Genomic DNA, 17,259 nt, shown 5'->3' with positions numbered 1-17,259 from the left:
GAGAAGCTTTTATCATCCAGTCTGCTGTCAAAAAATCTGAAAGTTAGAATCTATAAAACAGTTACATTACCGGTTGTTCTGTGTGGTTGTGAAACTTGGGCTCTCACTTTGAGAGAGGAACATAGGTTAAGGGTGTTTGAGAATAAGGTGCTTAGGAAAATATTTTGGGCTAAGAGTGTTAGTTGGGAGGCCGGAGGAAAAAAGACCTTTAGGGAGGCCGAGACGTAGATGGGAGGATAATATTAAATTGGATTTGAGGGAGGTGGGATATGATGATAGAGACTGGATTAATCTTGCTCGGGATAGGTACCTATGGCGGGCTTATGTGAGGGGGGCAATGAACCTCCGGGTTCCTTAAAAGTAAGTAAGGTAGTAATAATAATAATAATAATAATAATAATAATAATAATAATAATAATAATAACTGTTGTTTTACTCTTTTATTATTAGTAGTATTATTTTTCTTTTCTTTGAAGATTCAAACTGTGCATAGTTATAGCACGAATAGCCGTACAGGCTCGTGCGAAGGATATTGTGTGCATGAGCTTGTATAATTTATTATGTATCAATAAATGAACTTAATTCATTCATTCATGTTTCGGTCTGTTAACCAGGTACGATAGATTTTAACACGAGAAAGACATATAATACATATTCCGTAGTGGTATAGTATTAAAAGTTGTGTAATCAAGATGTAAATTCCTTTGTTGTATTAATCTTGGAGAATGTTGCTCAGCTGTCAATTAGTCTGACTATGATTATGTGTGTGTATTCCGCCTTTGCTTATCATACAATTAAATGAATGAATTAATTAGTCATATTTTTTCATTAACGTTTTCGGTACGTAAATTGTATATGTATGTATGTATATGATGCTAATTGTTAACCAAGCCTATGGGTACTTGTATCGTGGACTTAAATGATCAGTGTTTTTGTGCATACTGTGCTATGTCGGTGAAGTGTTGCCATGATTACGTAAGTGATTACCTTAACTCTTATATACTATTTGCTGGTACAACACTTTATCAAAATTAAATTAGAATGTTTCAGTCAATATTTAAAACACTATTTAAAAACACTGTTTAAAGAACTGTTTAAAACTGTTTAAAAAGCACATAGTTTTTACATCACTTTAAATATATGAAGTATGTGATCACTTATTGTGTGGTGTTTGCCGGTGTGAAGTTAAATGAGGCAGTTGTGGTGATCTTGTTATTTAGCGTTGAGCTGGACGCAGTATCGTAACATGGCTATGTTTGCTAAAAGTGATGTTGAGACACTTCTATAATAGTTGATGGCATTACTGTGATTTGTATCCATAGATGTAATATTATAACAGAATGAAGGTTGTCAAGTCCATGGATTTAGTATCGTGTCTGTACAGACACGCCAGGCGATACTAAATCCATGGACTTGACAACCTTCATTCTGTTATAATATTACATCTATGGATACAAATCACAGTAATGCCATCAACTATTATAGAAGTGTCTCAACATCACTTTTAGCAAACATAGCCATGTTACGATACTGCGTCCAGCTCAACGCTAAATAACAAGATCACCACAACTGCCTCATTTAACTTCACACCGGCAAACACCACACAATAAGTGATCACATACTTCATATATTTAAAGTGATGTAAAAACTATGTGCTTTTTAAACAGTTTTAAACAGTTTTTTTAAACAGTGTTTTTAAATAGTGTTTTAAATATTGACTGAAACATTCTAATTTAATTTTGATAAAGTGTTGTACCAGCAAATAGTATATAAGAGTTAAGGTAATCACTTACGTAATCATGGCAACACTTCACCGACATAGCACAGTATGCACAAAAACACTGATCATTTAAGTCCACGATACAAGTACCCATAGGCTTGGTTAACAATTAGCATCATATACATACATACATATACAATTTACGTACCGAAAACGTTAATGAAAAAATATGACTAATTAATTCATTCATTTAATTGTATGATAAGCAAAGGCGGAATACACACACATAATCATAGTCAAATTGTGATAGCTTATCGGTATATCTTCAACATGAAATTGTCAATTAGTCGTTAAAATACTTCAACGTATAAGAAGTCTATATTATAAGAATAAGAAAAACATTTCAGTTTCGGTAAATATAAAATCCTGATATGTCTAGAATTTTTCTTCTGTATATTCGTAAGTGTGTGTGCTTGCGTCAAAGTATCATCAAAATTCTCAGTGCAACAAATATTTGACAGTAAAATATTTGAACTGGAAAATGGATGAAGATCACAGAACTTCAAAAGTCGAAATGTAATAATGAGTTTGTGGTCACCCAGTGGGCTCACTCACCGTGGTGCCCGCCAGCGCATCTTCACGTTCACTTGACCACCACGTCTTTCTGTCCCCGTTCAAGGTGTAAACGCCCATAAGAAGGTGGCGCACCTAACATGCGCATTGTACCAGTCACTTGTTCTGCTTTACTGTTGCTCCCATTACGTTAGCCACCTTCTGAAAGAGATAGCACAGTGAATTATGCGGTTAGAGAAAGGCAGAACCAGTTGCATAACTCAAAATATCAACCCATTAATACTTCTGAGAGCTGTAATACCGATTATTTTAAGCAAATCTTGTGAAGAATTTGTTGGACAGATATTTGATAGCCGTCCCATTCAGGGTTTAATAATCGGCCTCCTAATCGATTCCAAAAGAATATTTATATTTAATCAATTTTTTTCTTTTGAAAGAAACCCTAGGTAGGCGGGCTTTCGTTGAAAAATTTATTGGAAATACAATAGACAATTTAGGCTACAACACAAATTACATTTTATAAGGAATATAAATGATGATTCATTATGGAAATCCAAGACTTCAGTGCCGTTGAAGATATTATCTCCAGGGCGCTGTCAGGAACTTTTAATTTCCTGAAGACTTCTAAGGACTCCAATTGGATTGTACCTCTAGCAAAATCATAATTCCTATAACGTCCCATGACTTGATCTTATATTTGGTGTCCAAATCACTGCAGCATATTAGATAAATTGCCCGTTTTTCTTTGCAGACTTCTCTAAGTTGTACCTCGCTGTTCTCAAAACGAAGTTCGAGGATTCGTCCTTCGAATAGGGGTACCGTTTTAAATTGTCGATTTCTACACTTAGTTCCCTTATACTGGGAGCAGTGACATTTAATAATATCTCACGGAAATCCTTTCAAAACACTACCGATTTGACTTTTATTCTAAGAGGACCGGTAGTCTAAGCATATGGCTGTTGTGTATGAGTGATGTAAGTGAAGAAATTTTACTATTACTCTTCAACTTTTGAATCTATCAATTTACAATTTTTACAGCATGCACCCAATATCTGTAGATATATTTTGGTTTTTAGATTATCTTTCTACTTCATTACTTGATTTTATAAAGAATTTTTAAACCGGAAAAATATTAATTAAATTTAAGTAAAAACCATGCTTGGGTCAGGTGTCTGAAATTTTGCATACTACTATTTCATATGGTAGTGAAGAATCCTGATCACATTCACATAATTATCAATATTATTATGGATTTTATGGATGAACAAATGACTTTTTTTTTCAGATTGATAATAATTTTTTTCCATTGAACGAATATTCATAATGTTATAAAAATTGTAATAAATATAGTCAACTGCATTAGAAATAATGCTTGAATTTTTAGGAACCTGTAGCGCAAAGGATTTCTGAAGAAAATTTCCTAAAATACTTGATTTTATAAAAAATTAAATTTAATCAATATTTTTCAAGTTACAATTTTTTATATAATCAAGTATATGAGGTAGGAAGATAATCTAAAAACAAAAATATACCTTTTTTGCAATTCATTTTGAAGACGTTTTTCAAATAAGTCTTTGAAATACAATAAATGAATTTAATGTTGTTCCATCAGTGACTTATCATGTTATATATAAGGTATAAAACATTTATACTACATATTTCATTGTAGGTACTAACGTTTTCGTCGCTTTAGTTGCAACATCATCAGATAACATATTTTACATTCATAATATAATAACCTCTATTTTTTGTATACCGTAGAAGAGGGTAAATTCGATCAAAATTTTGCAATTTTTTATTGAAATTGAGGTTATGCAATGGAGCGAAGTTCCTCAGAAAATAGCATTTTGTCGTCATATCCTTCACTTATGAAGACACGTTACAAGAACTGAATTACAATCTATAAAAAACTGTTTTTTTTTATTTGACTTGTGATCGAAGTTACCTGCTTAAATAGGGTAAAGTCGATCACCATTGAATTTTTAGTTTAAGATCGATTTTAAAATATTGGGGAGTAAAGTCGATCACTGTTTATATTAAAAAAACAAATTAAGTGTATTACATATATTTTATTTGTTATAAGGAGTGTAAAAACAATAATAATCTTCAATATATGCCTATAGCATTCTATAGTGTATCTTTTGTTACTGTGATCATACTATTCGATACAATTAGGCCTATAGGTCTCCACTGTACAATCGTGACTATGATTGCCAACTTATAAAACATAAAAACACATTTTAATACTTCACATACCAACAAACAAAGATTTAATAATTCAAAATTTACATTGAAATACCACCTTTCAATTATAATCTAAAATGCAATTCAACATTGCTTAGGTTTATATCAGATGTTATTTGAAATCTTCTCCTCCTCATGTAACTTTAGAAACTACGTTGTTCCCATGGTCAGGTACAGAGGGGTGTACAAAATATATTCCTTTGGCAGTGCTTCTCTTCCTCAAGAAATTCACCATAATTTCGTCTTCTTCTTTCCCCACTATCCCATCAATATAAGCTATACTATGACACTTTTCTGTTTATAAGTGTTAGTTGGAGGTATTTCGGTGAACAATTTATTCTTCCTGCTGGTCCTATCTGTTTCGAGTAGGTCGATGGCATGATCGACTTAACCTTACAATGGTACAAGTTTTCTTAAAATAACAAATTTCAATACTAACATTTACGAACTGCAAAACTATTATTTCAGGATACAATCTCAACGAAAAGTACTTACGTATACTTCATGTCTCCTTTCACTGCTGACTATAATTAGAGTTTGTAAGACTTAGTTTTCATTTGAGAGAAAAAGTTCAAAATAACAATTTCCATTTCAACGGTAATTACACTCTGTTCCCATTGTTGGCATTCGCAGGCTTTTTGTTATCCCTCTCGCTTACATTTACAATGTAAGGCAATGAAGTCAGCATAACAAAATTTTAACAAGTAACTGAGAAAATATATAATTTTCAATAAAAATCACAAATGATCGATTTTACACCCACTGATTGACTTTACCCATTTCTACGGTACCATTGACATTTATTTTAAGCATTTAAATTTATTGATATCAATGATGCGGCAATCAATATTGTATAATAACAAGCATTGTATAATACTACATTAATATAGTATAATATATATAAAACGACGCAATCTTCACTACCGCAACGTTCTCCGTTGTGCATAAACATCAGGCGACTTGTCTCAAATTTAGAAGTACTCATATGCTTCACTTTGTAAGATGCTTCTAGAATCTATCTCATAGCAGCTATTAACACAACTGAGGCTGTTTTGTCGGATGTCCATGAGCAATTTGCTCAAATTTCAAATCACGCCGATCTAGTACTACGCGATATTTCAATGTTCTCTCCGTCCGATCAGTTAATTATAAAGAACAGAAACGTCCACGGTTGTGACTGAGGGGTTAGCGAGTATACCTCCGAACCCAGCGGGCCCGGGTTTGATCCCCGTTCGGGACGAGTTGCCTAGGTGAGGTTTTTTCGGGGTTTTTCCCTCACTCCCACAGATGAATATCAGGTAACTTTATCAGGCGATTGGAACCCCACTCATCTTCGCCACTTCCTTTCCTCCCATATCATCCTTTCATCCTTTCATTCATCATCCCGTTACTTCTGGTTTTCAGATCGCTCTACAGGCGGCCCTCCGAAGCTGCTGGCTCTCTCGACCGGCCTCCGTGGATTGTATTCAAGTTATGATGGATAGCTTCTGCAACGGAACCCGGGGGCAGACCTTCTCAGGGGAGGACTTCCGCCTCGGACCATTAAGGGAGCCTTGGGTGGGTTGCCGAAGCAGGAGTGGTACATGGACTCTATTGGCTGTAGGAACCGGTCGTTAAGGGGTCGGTGGGCACGCAACTCATCCTATATAGGGGGTTTACAATAGATCTCAGGTCTTAGTGCCTGGGATGTTCCCTCCTAACAAAAAGAAAGAAAAAGAACAGCAACGAACTCACATGTAAGCTCATTCATACTACAGCACACTTATTGGATCCACGATACAAGGGATCGGCTCTTATTTCATGTGAAGAGAACGAAGCGTTCAACTACATCACTGATTGTAGCAACGTATTAGGTCATGACAGTGGAAAAATCATTGCTGACTTAGCCGAATTTAAAGAAAGCAATGACAATTTTTCCCGAGACAGTTTGTGGGTTGCTGCTCCACGTGTCTCATCTTTTACCTGGTGTAGGGTATTGTGTGGCAAAGAACCGATAGGTTCACTGGCATCTAAACTTCTGAATGTACCCTCATCATCAGTCGCAACTGGGAAATCCATGGGCGAATCCACACAGAAACTAGGAACAGACTTTCTCCGGTAAGAACCGAAAAGTTGGTTTCGGTACAATAGAATCTCCGATGCACCAGAATGAGTTCAGAATAAAGGGCCGCAATTGTCGTCCGATGAAGAGGTCGAGTGATCTTGAGAATTGTTGCAACTCTTAATAAAAACATTACAATATTCGACAAAATATTTAAGTTTTGATTTCTGTGATTTCGTGAATTCTATTGTGAAAAAGTATCTATTGTTATTTTTGCTTTCTTTTGCAAGAATGAGTGCAGTTATTTTCCACTGAAAGTGTACGCCAAAGTCCATATCATACAAAGTACCGCAATTCAATTTCTTGTTACTTTTGTTTTCTTAATATTGCTATGAGTTTAATTTAATTAATAATCTTCCTCAACTTGGTGAGGTTGCCAAAGACAAAGAATGTTAACAATGACATTTAAGATGTTACATTAAAAATGTCTTACAAGAAGTTTGTTTACAATAAACTGAAATTATAGAAGATAATGTTTACAATAATGAAAATTTGCAGTAAAATAAAAAAACAGAAAATAAAATAGACTGAGAAAATTCAACTGTAAATTGAATTGAATAAAAGTGTCGCCGTAAAATCTGCAGAGAACCCTTCAAAGCTATCATAGAAATTTCCTTAATTGTTGTTGGGACTCCAAATTTATGACAGAATGAGACGAATTATTTGGTTATGGTCCCTCTAGCGCCCACCATTAATCCTATGACTTCTATATCCCTGAGTTTATATAATGTTTTGTAATAAGGGATAGTTGGTTCATATATTACCCTCTTCTCTAGATTGACCTCTTGGAGTTGATTCTGATGCGTCTCGAATTTGATGGTCGGATCCAGAATATAACCTTTGTCTCTCCAGGTTTAAATGTTATAATATCAATATGCCGAAGACTTCCGGTATCCGCTATTCCATGGACTTCTTCATAGGTAGTGTAGCCATTGGACTTAGTGAAAATAATTCATTTACTTGTATTTATTTTACGTAAATGTACGACAAATCTATAATAGGCCTACTATTTTCATGACGAAAATATATATTTTTAAAAACAAAAAAGAAAATTGCTCATAGTCCTTACAAGCATTCATGTCACCAATCCAACCAATGTTACCAATGATACCACGTATTATACTGTATAATACCCAGTTTCGGTATTATATCACACATACGGCTCTACACCTTTTGCAGTTGCATTTCACAAAATATCAATTGTGTTTCAGATTTGTCATTTGTATTTCAGATGAGTCAATTTAATTTCAGATAGTATCAATTGTATTTCAGAAAACATCAATTGTATTTCAGATTTGTCAATTTAATTTCAGATAGTATCATTTGTATTTCAGATTAGTCAGTTCAATTTCAGATACTATAAATTGTATTTCAGAAAACATCAATTGTATTTCAGATTTGTCAATTTAATTTCAGATAGTACCATTTATATTTCAGATTAGTCAGTTCAATTTCAGATAGTATAAATTGTATTTCAGAAAACATCAATTGTATTTCAGATTTGTCAATTTAATTTCAGATAGTACCATTTGTATTTCAGATTAGTCAGTTCAATTTCAGATAGTATAAATTGTATTTCAGAAAACATCAACTGTATTTCAGATTTGTCAGTTGCATTTCAGAAACTATCATTTGTATTTCAGAAGTTACGGTTGGCACCTCATTCTCCAATGTTAAATCGAATCGAGATCATTTGGTGTAAAGTGAAGACGTATTTAAAAACCCAGCTTGGAATTCATGACGTCATAGCTCCTGGTCTTGTAGGCTAATTTGCCTGCTGTAAACAGTAAAATTGATAACGCAACACACACAATATTGTTGATGGTGATTGTGCTCGTGCAGTACAACACAGTACAATTCATCAAGCTGCAGCTTTAGCTATGGAGAATATGCCTGTCGGACGCTAAAATGCAATAAAGTTGAGGATTTTTAAAATTCATTTTCCATTTTTTTAAGTATATGTTAAAATCTCAAGTAGGCATACATTTCTTATTTTGTGAAATAAAAGTGACTATAATCTTAAAGACATTTCTTATTTTCTGAAATACATTTGATACCATCTGAAATACAATTGACAAATCTGAAATACAATTTATACTATCTTAAATTGAAATGACAAATCTGAAATTAAATTGACTATTTCGTTTACATAACGTCATTCCATTTTGGCCAATGAAGTGTAATGAAATTTTAAATTCCATGCAATCACAGTCATACATTGCGATAATTTCTGCAGCTCGATTTATCACTATCAATTTATCGCATGGTCGTTCTTTTGTTTAGTCAGTGTCGTCAACTGTTTCCATGTAAATCGATGAGCATGAATCCATTGTACTAAATAAAGTGCGAAATCCTACTTCCACATCTACATCTTTATCTTCTAATTCTATGTCCACTGTATCTAAAGAAAATGACACTCCTTCATAACAATTGCTCATTTAATTAATGTATTAATAATGTTATTTGCAATTATACTATAAAATGTTTAAATTAAATTATGATTTCAGCAGATAATGAAAATGTATTTCTGTTATAACAAGAGAAATCACAGTACATGTAATTAACATTTTAAAATCTGTATTTCGCTTTTCTCAATTGCTATTACTGAATAACATTCAATTTCTTTATTGAAGTAATCGTTACTCGTCTATTTCGACTTCACAATGTCTGAATAGGTTAAATATTAATAAATATACAATTATTAACATTTCGCTCGTGGATTTACCCGCACATCTCAGACCTCTTGTGACATTACTTTAGACCAGTGATGTCAAAGCAAGCGCATTTTTCTGACCTTGACGTCGTGAGCGGGCATCAAGCGCTAATTATGGAAATAGGAAGGGTTGTGTATATGAATAAGGAGCCTGTTGGATTAAGAAAACAGTGGTGCACAAACTTCAAACGGAAATTGAAATGTAATGTCGTTATTTTTATATGGCTTCTTTCTGTTTGATATTATCTATATTGTCTGTAAAACAAAAGTACTAATACCAATTTCTTAATATTGCAATTGTGTTTTAAATGTTAATAACATTATAAAAGTTAAGAAGGAATATTGACATAAATTCCATAGTAGTACAACCATACTCTACTAAATGGATGAAACACATTCATAAAAAAAGTGATATCCAAAAAAAAAGATTGAGTATCACATGATAAGTTGGAATTGATATTGATGGCACCTTTAGCCTTAAAAAAAGTAATCAATGAACTAATCAAAACAATATTACAGTACAAAGCAAAGTTACCTAGGTGCTGTCTATATGTTTTAAGTGTAACTAATATTCCATAACAAAACTCTTATCGCCTTATGCTTTTAAGGTGATATTGGTGAGCAACTTCCTATCATGAGAATATTAAATTATTTTCTCGAAGTGTGCTGAAGCTATAGAGCTGACATTTTTACAACACATGGGTACGTATCTTTTGCTTATGATGTAACAGTAGTTGCTTTGTTAATTCATTTCCTTACAAACAATTTCCATGCGAATATTTTCAAAATTTTCAATACACTATCTTCAGTAATACGTATTTATGGTATATTAGATTTACGAAAACATTCTGTAAGGCTACTAAATAAACAGACCTACATCTGAAAATTTCATTTTTCTATTAAAAAAAAGTTGAGAAAATATTTCTTTTGAATAAAAAAAATCAAACTTGTGAAAAATGAGCATTAAAATTAAATCCTATATTCTTATATTGCACTTATACTTCTCAGACAAATCTAAAAATTAACATGGATACAGTTTTAATAAGTTCTCTTCCCTTTATCTATTGAATCAGTGCTGGCCATCCCTGAATATAGCTCGACCAAACGGCATATACTACCTCTTTCGTCTGTCTCTTTCCTTTCCGATGTAAAGCGCTCAGGCCCGCCTGAGCTCTAAAGCGCGCGCTTTCTCCTGTGGGCATCAATTGACATGACTGCTATAGACTAATCTGAAATACATTTGATAATTTCTGAAATACAATCGATATTTTCTGAAATACAACTGGAAAAGGTGTAGTATTAAACGACACCACAACTCTAGTTCTTACCATGGCGAAACAAGTGTGAATAAGTGTGCGTTGTTAAGCAATCGTAGATGAAGCTCTATTTTGCAGAACGAGTTCTCGAAATAACAGAAAACGACAGGGAATCGCAACAGTTGGCTTCAGCGCCTGAGTCATCAGGTGCGATACTCAGACACATTTCATGCACAAGTGGGAAATTACTCGAACGTGGGCAGCCGCAATCGTGAGCAATATGAAGAAATATCTCAACAAAATGACAAGGTTAAATTGTTCTTTGAATATATATTACAGCTCCGAGGGCGAGAGTGGCATAAAAGTAGTCTAGAAAACGAAGTCCACTACAAGAAGGAATTCGCCGGCTATTCTTGTTGGACGCTCATAAAGGAGATGAGAAAATACAGACTGCGGAACAAAGACAGAAAAAGAAACCGAGAGTAGAAAATAAAAAGTAAATTGGGGGAAAATAAGAACAATTACAAAGATGATGCATTAGACTCTTTTACCGTAGACTTTATGATTGATGTACGTTACCGCTGCGAAATGTTAACGAGAGGAGTAAGGTCTAAATATGACGCTTGCAATATTCTGAGCAGTGTAAGTGGAGTTTATGATGCTCCTTGACGAAAACTATTCTCATAAGTTGTTATCTTGTCACGGAAATTTTCTCCGCTTCGGAACGAGAATGCCAACAAAGATAATGTTAACCCATATGAACACAATTTTGCAGAAAATTACAAAAGCCACATTACTTAACAAACAGGCAAGCGAGAGACATGTAGCTGCTCTTTTATAGAAAATAGCGAATTAAAAACGCACTCAAGATTTTATGGCTAGTTTGTTTACTTAGTTTAAACGTCAGTTTCTTAGTATACGTACTTAATGACCAATTAGCGAAACACACCACACGAGAAGCTAGTCCATGCATGCTGATAGAAATTTAGCAAAAAAGAAAACAACTTGTTTTGTAATGAATTGAAAACTCGTCAGGTTCTTCGTAGCCTACGCTGCTGTGAATATGCGTCTGTCGTCCAACGCTGCTACAAATTGGACGTCTTCATAAAATGAATTACAAGCGCTGATGAAAGTTACAATTAGAATAAAATATACTCTCTTAAAAGCGTTATTTCTTTGGATACATAATTAAATTTTTCTACTGCTTATTTTACAGTCGCTTAGTCGTCACTGACATCGTCGTCAAATATTGTTTTCAAGGATTGTGTCTTTTACCAGTTTCCAGTAATTAACATTGTGAGATTATGAGCCAACACTAGGTATTTACAAATAGTGGATTCCTTTGTACAGTAGTTGTTAAGACCCAAGACAACCGTACGAGAGATGTGTGAACCGTAGATAATAACAAGACGTAGTTTTCACTATTTATATGGTAAGCATTATGATTCACTATAATTATAACACAACAGATATCACAATGCCAATGGATAAGCAAATATGCTTAGTAACATAAAAATGCGCAATGTGTAGGCCTACATTTAAAAATTATTACAAAATCTTGTAATATTTTAAATATAGTAATAATAGTAATAATAATAATAATAATAATTATTATTATTATTATTATTATTTTTTTATTTTTATTATTATTAATATTATTAATATTATTATTACTATTATTATTATATTATTGTTATATTATTATTATTTACAAATGGATTTAAGGAACACGACGGTTCATTGCCGCCCTCACATAAGCCCGCCATCGGTCCCTATCCTGTGCAAGATTAATCCACTCTCTATCATCATATCCCATCTCCCTCAAATCCATTTTAATATTATCCTCCCATCTACATCTTGGCCTCCCCAAAGTTCTATTTCCTCCTGCCTCCCAACTAACACTCTATATGCATTTCTGGAATCAACCATACGAGCTGCATGCCCTGCCCATCTCAAACGTCTGGATTTAATGTTCCTAATTAAGTCAGGTGACGAATACAATGCATGCAGTTCTGTGTTGTATACCTACCTTTCTCCATTGTCCTATAACTTCACCCATCTTAGCTCTAAATAATTTCCTAAGAACCTTATTCTCGAACACCTTTAATCTCTGTTCCTCTCTCGAAGTGAGAGTCCAAGTTTCACAACCATACAGAGCAACTGATAATATAACTTTTTTATAAATTCTAACTTTCAGATTTTTGACAGAAGACTAGAGATGACAAAAACTTCTCAACCGAATAATAACACGCATTTCTCATATTTATTCTGTGTTTGATTTCCTCCAGAGTGTCATTTATATTGTTACTGTTGCTCCAAGATATTTGAATTTTTCCACCTCTTCGAAGGATAAATCTCCAATTTATGTATTTCCATTTCGTACAATATTCTGGTCGCGAAAATAATAATAATAATAATAATAATAATAATAATAATAATAATAATACTTACAAATGGATTTTAAGAAACCTGACGGTCCATTGCAGCCCTCACGTAAGCCCGCCATCGGTCCCTATCCTGTGCAAGATTAATCCAGTCTATATCATCATACCCCACCTCCCTCAAAACAATTTTAATATTATCCTCCCATCTACGTCTCGTCCTCCCCAAAGTTATATTTCCTCCTGCCTCTCAACTAACACTATGTATGCATTTCTGGTCTCGCCCATACGTGTTACATGCCCTATCCACCTCAAACGTCTGGATTTAATGTTCCTAATTATGTCAGGTGAAGAATACAATGCGTGCAGTTCTGTGTTGTGTAACTTTTTCCATTCTCCTGTAACTTCATCCCTCTTAGACGCAAATATTTTCCTAAGAACCTTATTCTCGAACACCTTTAATCTGTTTCTCTCTCAAATAGAGAGTCCAAGTTTCACAACCATACAGAACAATTGATAATTTTACTATTTTATAAATTATAACTTTCAGATTTTTTGACTGCAGACTAGAGATGACAAAAGCTTCTCAAACGAATAATAACAGGCATTTCCCATATTTATTCTGTTTTTAATTTTCTCCCGAGTGTTATTTATATTTGTTACTGTTGCTACAAGACATTTGAATTTTTCCACCTCTTCGAAGGATAAATCTCCAATTTTTATGTTTACATTTCGTACAATATTCTGGTCACGAGAATAATAATAATAATAATAATAATAATAATAATAATAATAATAATAATCATCATCATCATCATCATCGTAATAATAGTTAGAGCAAAATGAAGATTAGTTTAGATACATGTAGGTCTGAGAGTTAAAGAATTACAATTTAATGTTAAATAAGGCAATTTGGCCCAAAGGAATGATTAACATAATGAAGGAGACTTGATAATATTAAAAATAAAAATCATATTCTACAGAAGCATTATTAGAAGAAAGTTTATGTTTTAGTGACGAAAAGCAATTTTTTGACAATTGGCTTTTGAAAGTAGTCACTGTCTGACAGCCCCTTTTACACTATGTATATTACAATACGCTATCTTTACAATTTCTACTATTATGAAGGATATAAGCTCATATTTATCGAACTTATTTACACTATTATACACTATTAATTACACAGTAAGTAAGCTATAATATTATTAAATAAAATACTTTGCATGATGATACATAACACTGTACATAAAAGTGTAAAATAATATGCGATCGATGTAGGTCTTCATTCTTTATGATAGTCTGGATAGTAAAAGTAGCGTATTCTAGTGTACATAGTGTAAATAATTTAAATTGTAAATATTAGTGTGATTGTTAAAGTGGCCCATGCTTTGTTCCGCCCAACCTGACTAAACAGAAGTCGCGTGAGCAGCCAGTCAAGTACTACTCTTTTCAAATACAAGCGTTTCGTCTACTTAAAATCTCCAGTAATACTTAACCTCGTAGCCTCGTGGGACAAAATGCGGTCCATAATAATAATAATAATAATAATAATAATAATAATAATAATAATAATAATAATAATAATAATAGATACTGCTGTATTGCAAATAACATTTTCATGTATTGAATATGACTAGAATATTCCAACATAACATCCAAATCTTTTACTAGTGTATGATTAAAATTAATGTAATAAAGTAATTAAATTTACTATGAGATACAATATATCACTGTTTTATATAAGTGTGTTCTTTACTGTGGTTCTGTACCACGTTTAATTTAGAAATTCACATATCTGTTACGGAAATGTAGGTGTGATTTTCTTCTGTGAGAAATGTATGCTCGCCTACGATTTTACTCTATTGTTAATTGCAAAACGTTGTGCAAGAACATATAAACATAATTCAGATTATTTTCTGCGAACTCACCTAAATTGTCTGTAACTGTTATTGCGATGTAATTTGTAGAAAGTTACTGTGTAACACTTAAATGACATTGTTTATTCTTGTAGCAAGCTATGTGTAATTTAGCTATTAAACCCACACAAGCTTCTATAAATTATCTACATTAAATTTTAGGCGGTATCAGCTTTAGCAGTAACATTCGTTACAGAACTTGCAGTAACAGTGATAGCAATAACAACAGCAGTAGCAATATCATTACAACAGCAATATTAGAAGCAGTAAAAATAACAGCAAAATGGCAGTAGTGGCAACTGAAAGAAACAGAGATCGCAATAGCAGAAGTATTAGTAACAGCAGCAATAGTGGTAACAATAAAGCAATAGAAACATTAGTAGCAACCACAGAAGTAGTAATACTACCTACAATAATAGCAGTAGTAGGAACTGGAGTTATAACAATTGAGGGATTGGCTGGAAGAAGAGCGTAATTCAAATTACGGCGTTTATCCGTAAAATAGCCTATATGCGTTCTTTGGTAACGTTTCTACCAACCACCACAATATTATCCCTCTAATCCCAATAGACTGCAATAGATAGGTATTATTGAATTGCGTCAGTCTCCTGTGGTTCGAGGACCGGCGAAGGTAACTGCAAGGGTGTTCGCGTAGTCTGACGAATATTCTGATCTATCCTATCTTTCGCCTTATGGAAGCGAATATAACCTTTCTGATGTTGAAAGTATCAGTGAAAATGAATTACATACGGAAAGGCAGAAAACGGAAACGGTTTAACAAACTATGAAAGAATAATCTAGCAACCGACGACGAAATTACGGCAAAGCTTACACAAGTAGGTCAGGAAAAACGGTGAAAGAAATACAGTATTACTATTTATTTTTGTCAGTGGAGAATGAATATAAGGTACTAATAATATAGGCGTAAGCAGTGCTATAAAATGTTAGATCCAGGCTAGCAGTCAGTCATTTAGGAACGACCATATTTCTGACAGGTTAGCAGCAAAACATTTAAGCCAGATGCTGTCAGAATAAATATGAGATGTCCACAGAGGAACATTTTCCATTTAGGATTTTGGGAAACTGAAAACAAAAACCAACAGGATATATTTCTTATTGGCTATTTGGAGAGGAGGACCATTAAGCAACGTCAAAAAAACTGTAAAACCACAGCACCGAGAATGTTCTTCAGTGTACAGTATCATGACAGAAGAATTTTTATGAAAGTACTTTATTCTGTCATTGTTTAAAATATCTAAGAAACGAGTGATAACTGTACAAAATATAGTGAAACTAGGTGATACTGCAATGACAGATATGAGAGGCAAACACTCCAATAGGCCTCACAAGATTCTAGATGTTTTAAATGTTAGGTTATTAGATCACTTAAAGTGGTATAGTGATTGTAAGCCTATATTCTAGGTACTATTAGTTAAAATGATAACGTGAAATAAGTGGGATTAATTATTTTTAATGTTGTGGTAACAATTTTGTAAACGAACATTATATACATATATATATATATTAGAACATACATTGTAATTATCTTCATTATTGTAGTATAGACCTATATGTAGCCTCTCCTAAAGAAATATAGAAAAGTTGACAGTATTGCAGTATTTTCAACCCTCTTCTACGGAAGAAGGGCGTAATTTAAAAAGTTGAAAGCTTCCTACTCGTACAATATTTAAACATTAACCATGGAACTCATTGTAATCACAAGAGAACGTATTCCCTACAATATATATGAATACTGTCATATTTCAGTAAGAGATGCAGGGTACAGATAGTTTTTGTTGATTATTTCAAAACTATGTTTTCTGAGTTACGCCCTTCTTCCAGTTAACCCCTCAAATGTAGTTCGCAGGATATAGTATCACCAACAGTGGCAAGAACAGCATTAGCAGTAGCCTATGTAATAGATAATTCATCGCTATGTTAAAATCGGCAGCACTTTGAAGAGAACAACCATCAGGATCGCCACCCGTCCGCCGTAAACGAACACGAGATGGCAGTACAGCCGCTAATGCAATTCAAATGCGAATTATGACGTGACTTCTTATGTAACAACTAGATGGCAGCGTAGTAAACCCGACAAAAGCTGTTAACGTCAAAGCCTATAAGGCCGACCTATCTGGGTATATATGATCTAGGGTAGTAGCAACAGTAGCAACTATAGAAGCATCAGAAGTGGTAGTATGCGACTCACACATCACTAAAAGCTCAAGTAATGATGTGGCTTCCCTTTACAGACAAATTATTCAGAATATAGTATTAGGGACAGTAATGGCATCACTAGCAACACAATGATCAGCAACAGTTACATCGCCCCTGCGGTGGCTAAATGGTCTAGAC

The sequence above is a fragment of the Periplaneta americana genome, chromosome 6 (assembly GCF_040183065.1).
Source record: "Periplaneta americana isolate PAMFEO1 chromosome 6, P.americana_PAMFEO1_priV1, whole genome shotgun sequence".
Lineage (NCBI taxonomy): Eukaryota > Metazoa > Arthropoda > Insecta > Blattodea > Blattidae > Periplaneta > Periplaneta americana.
Note: the sequence above shows the minus strand (reverse complement) of the source record.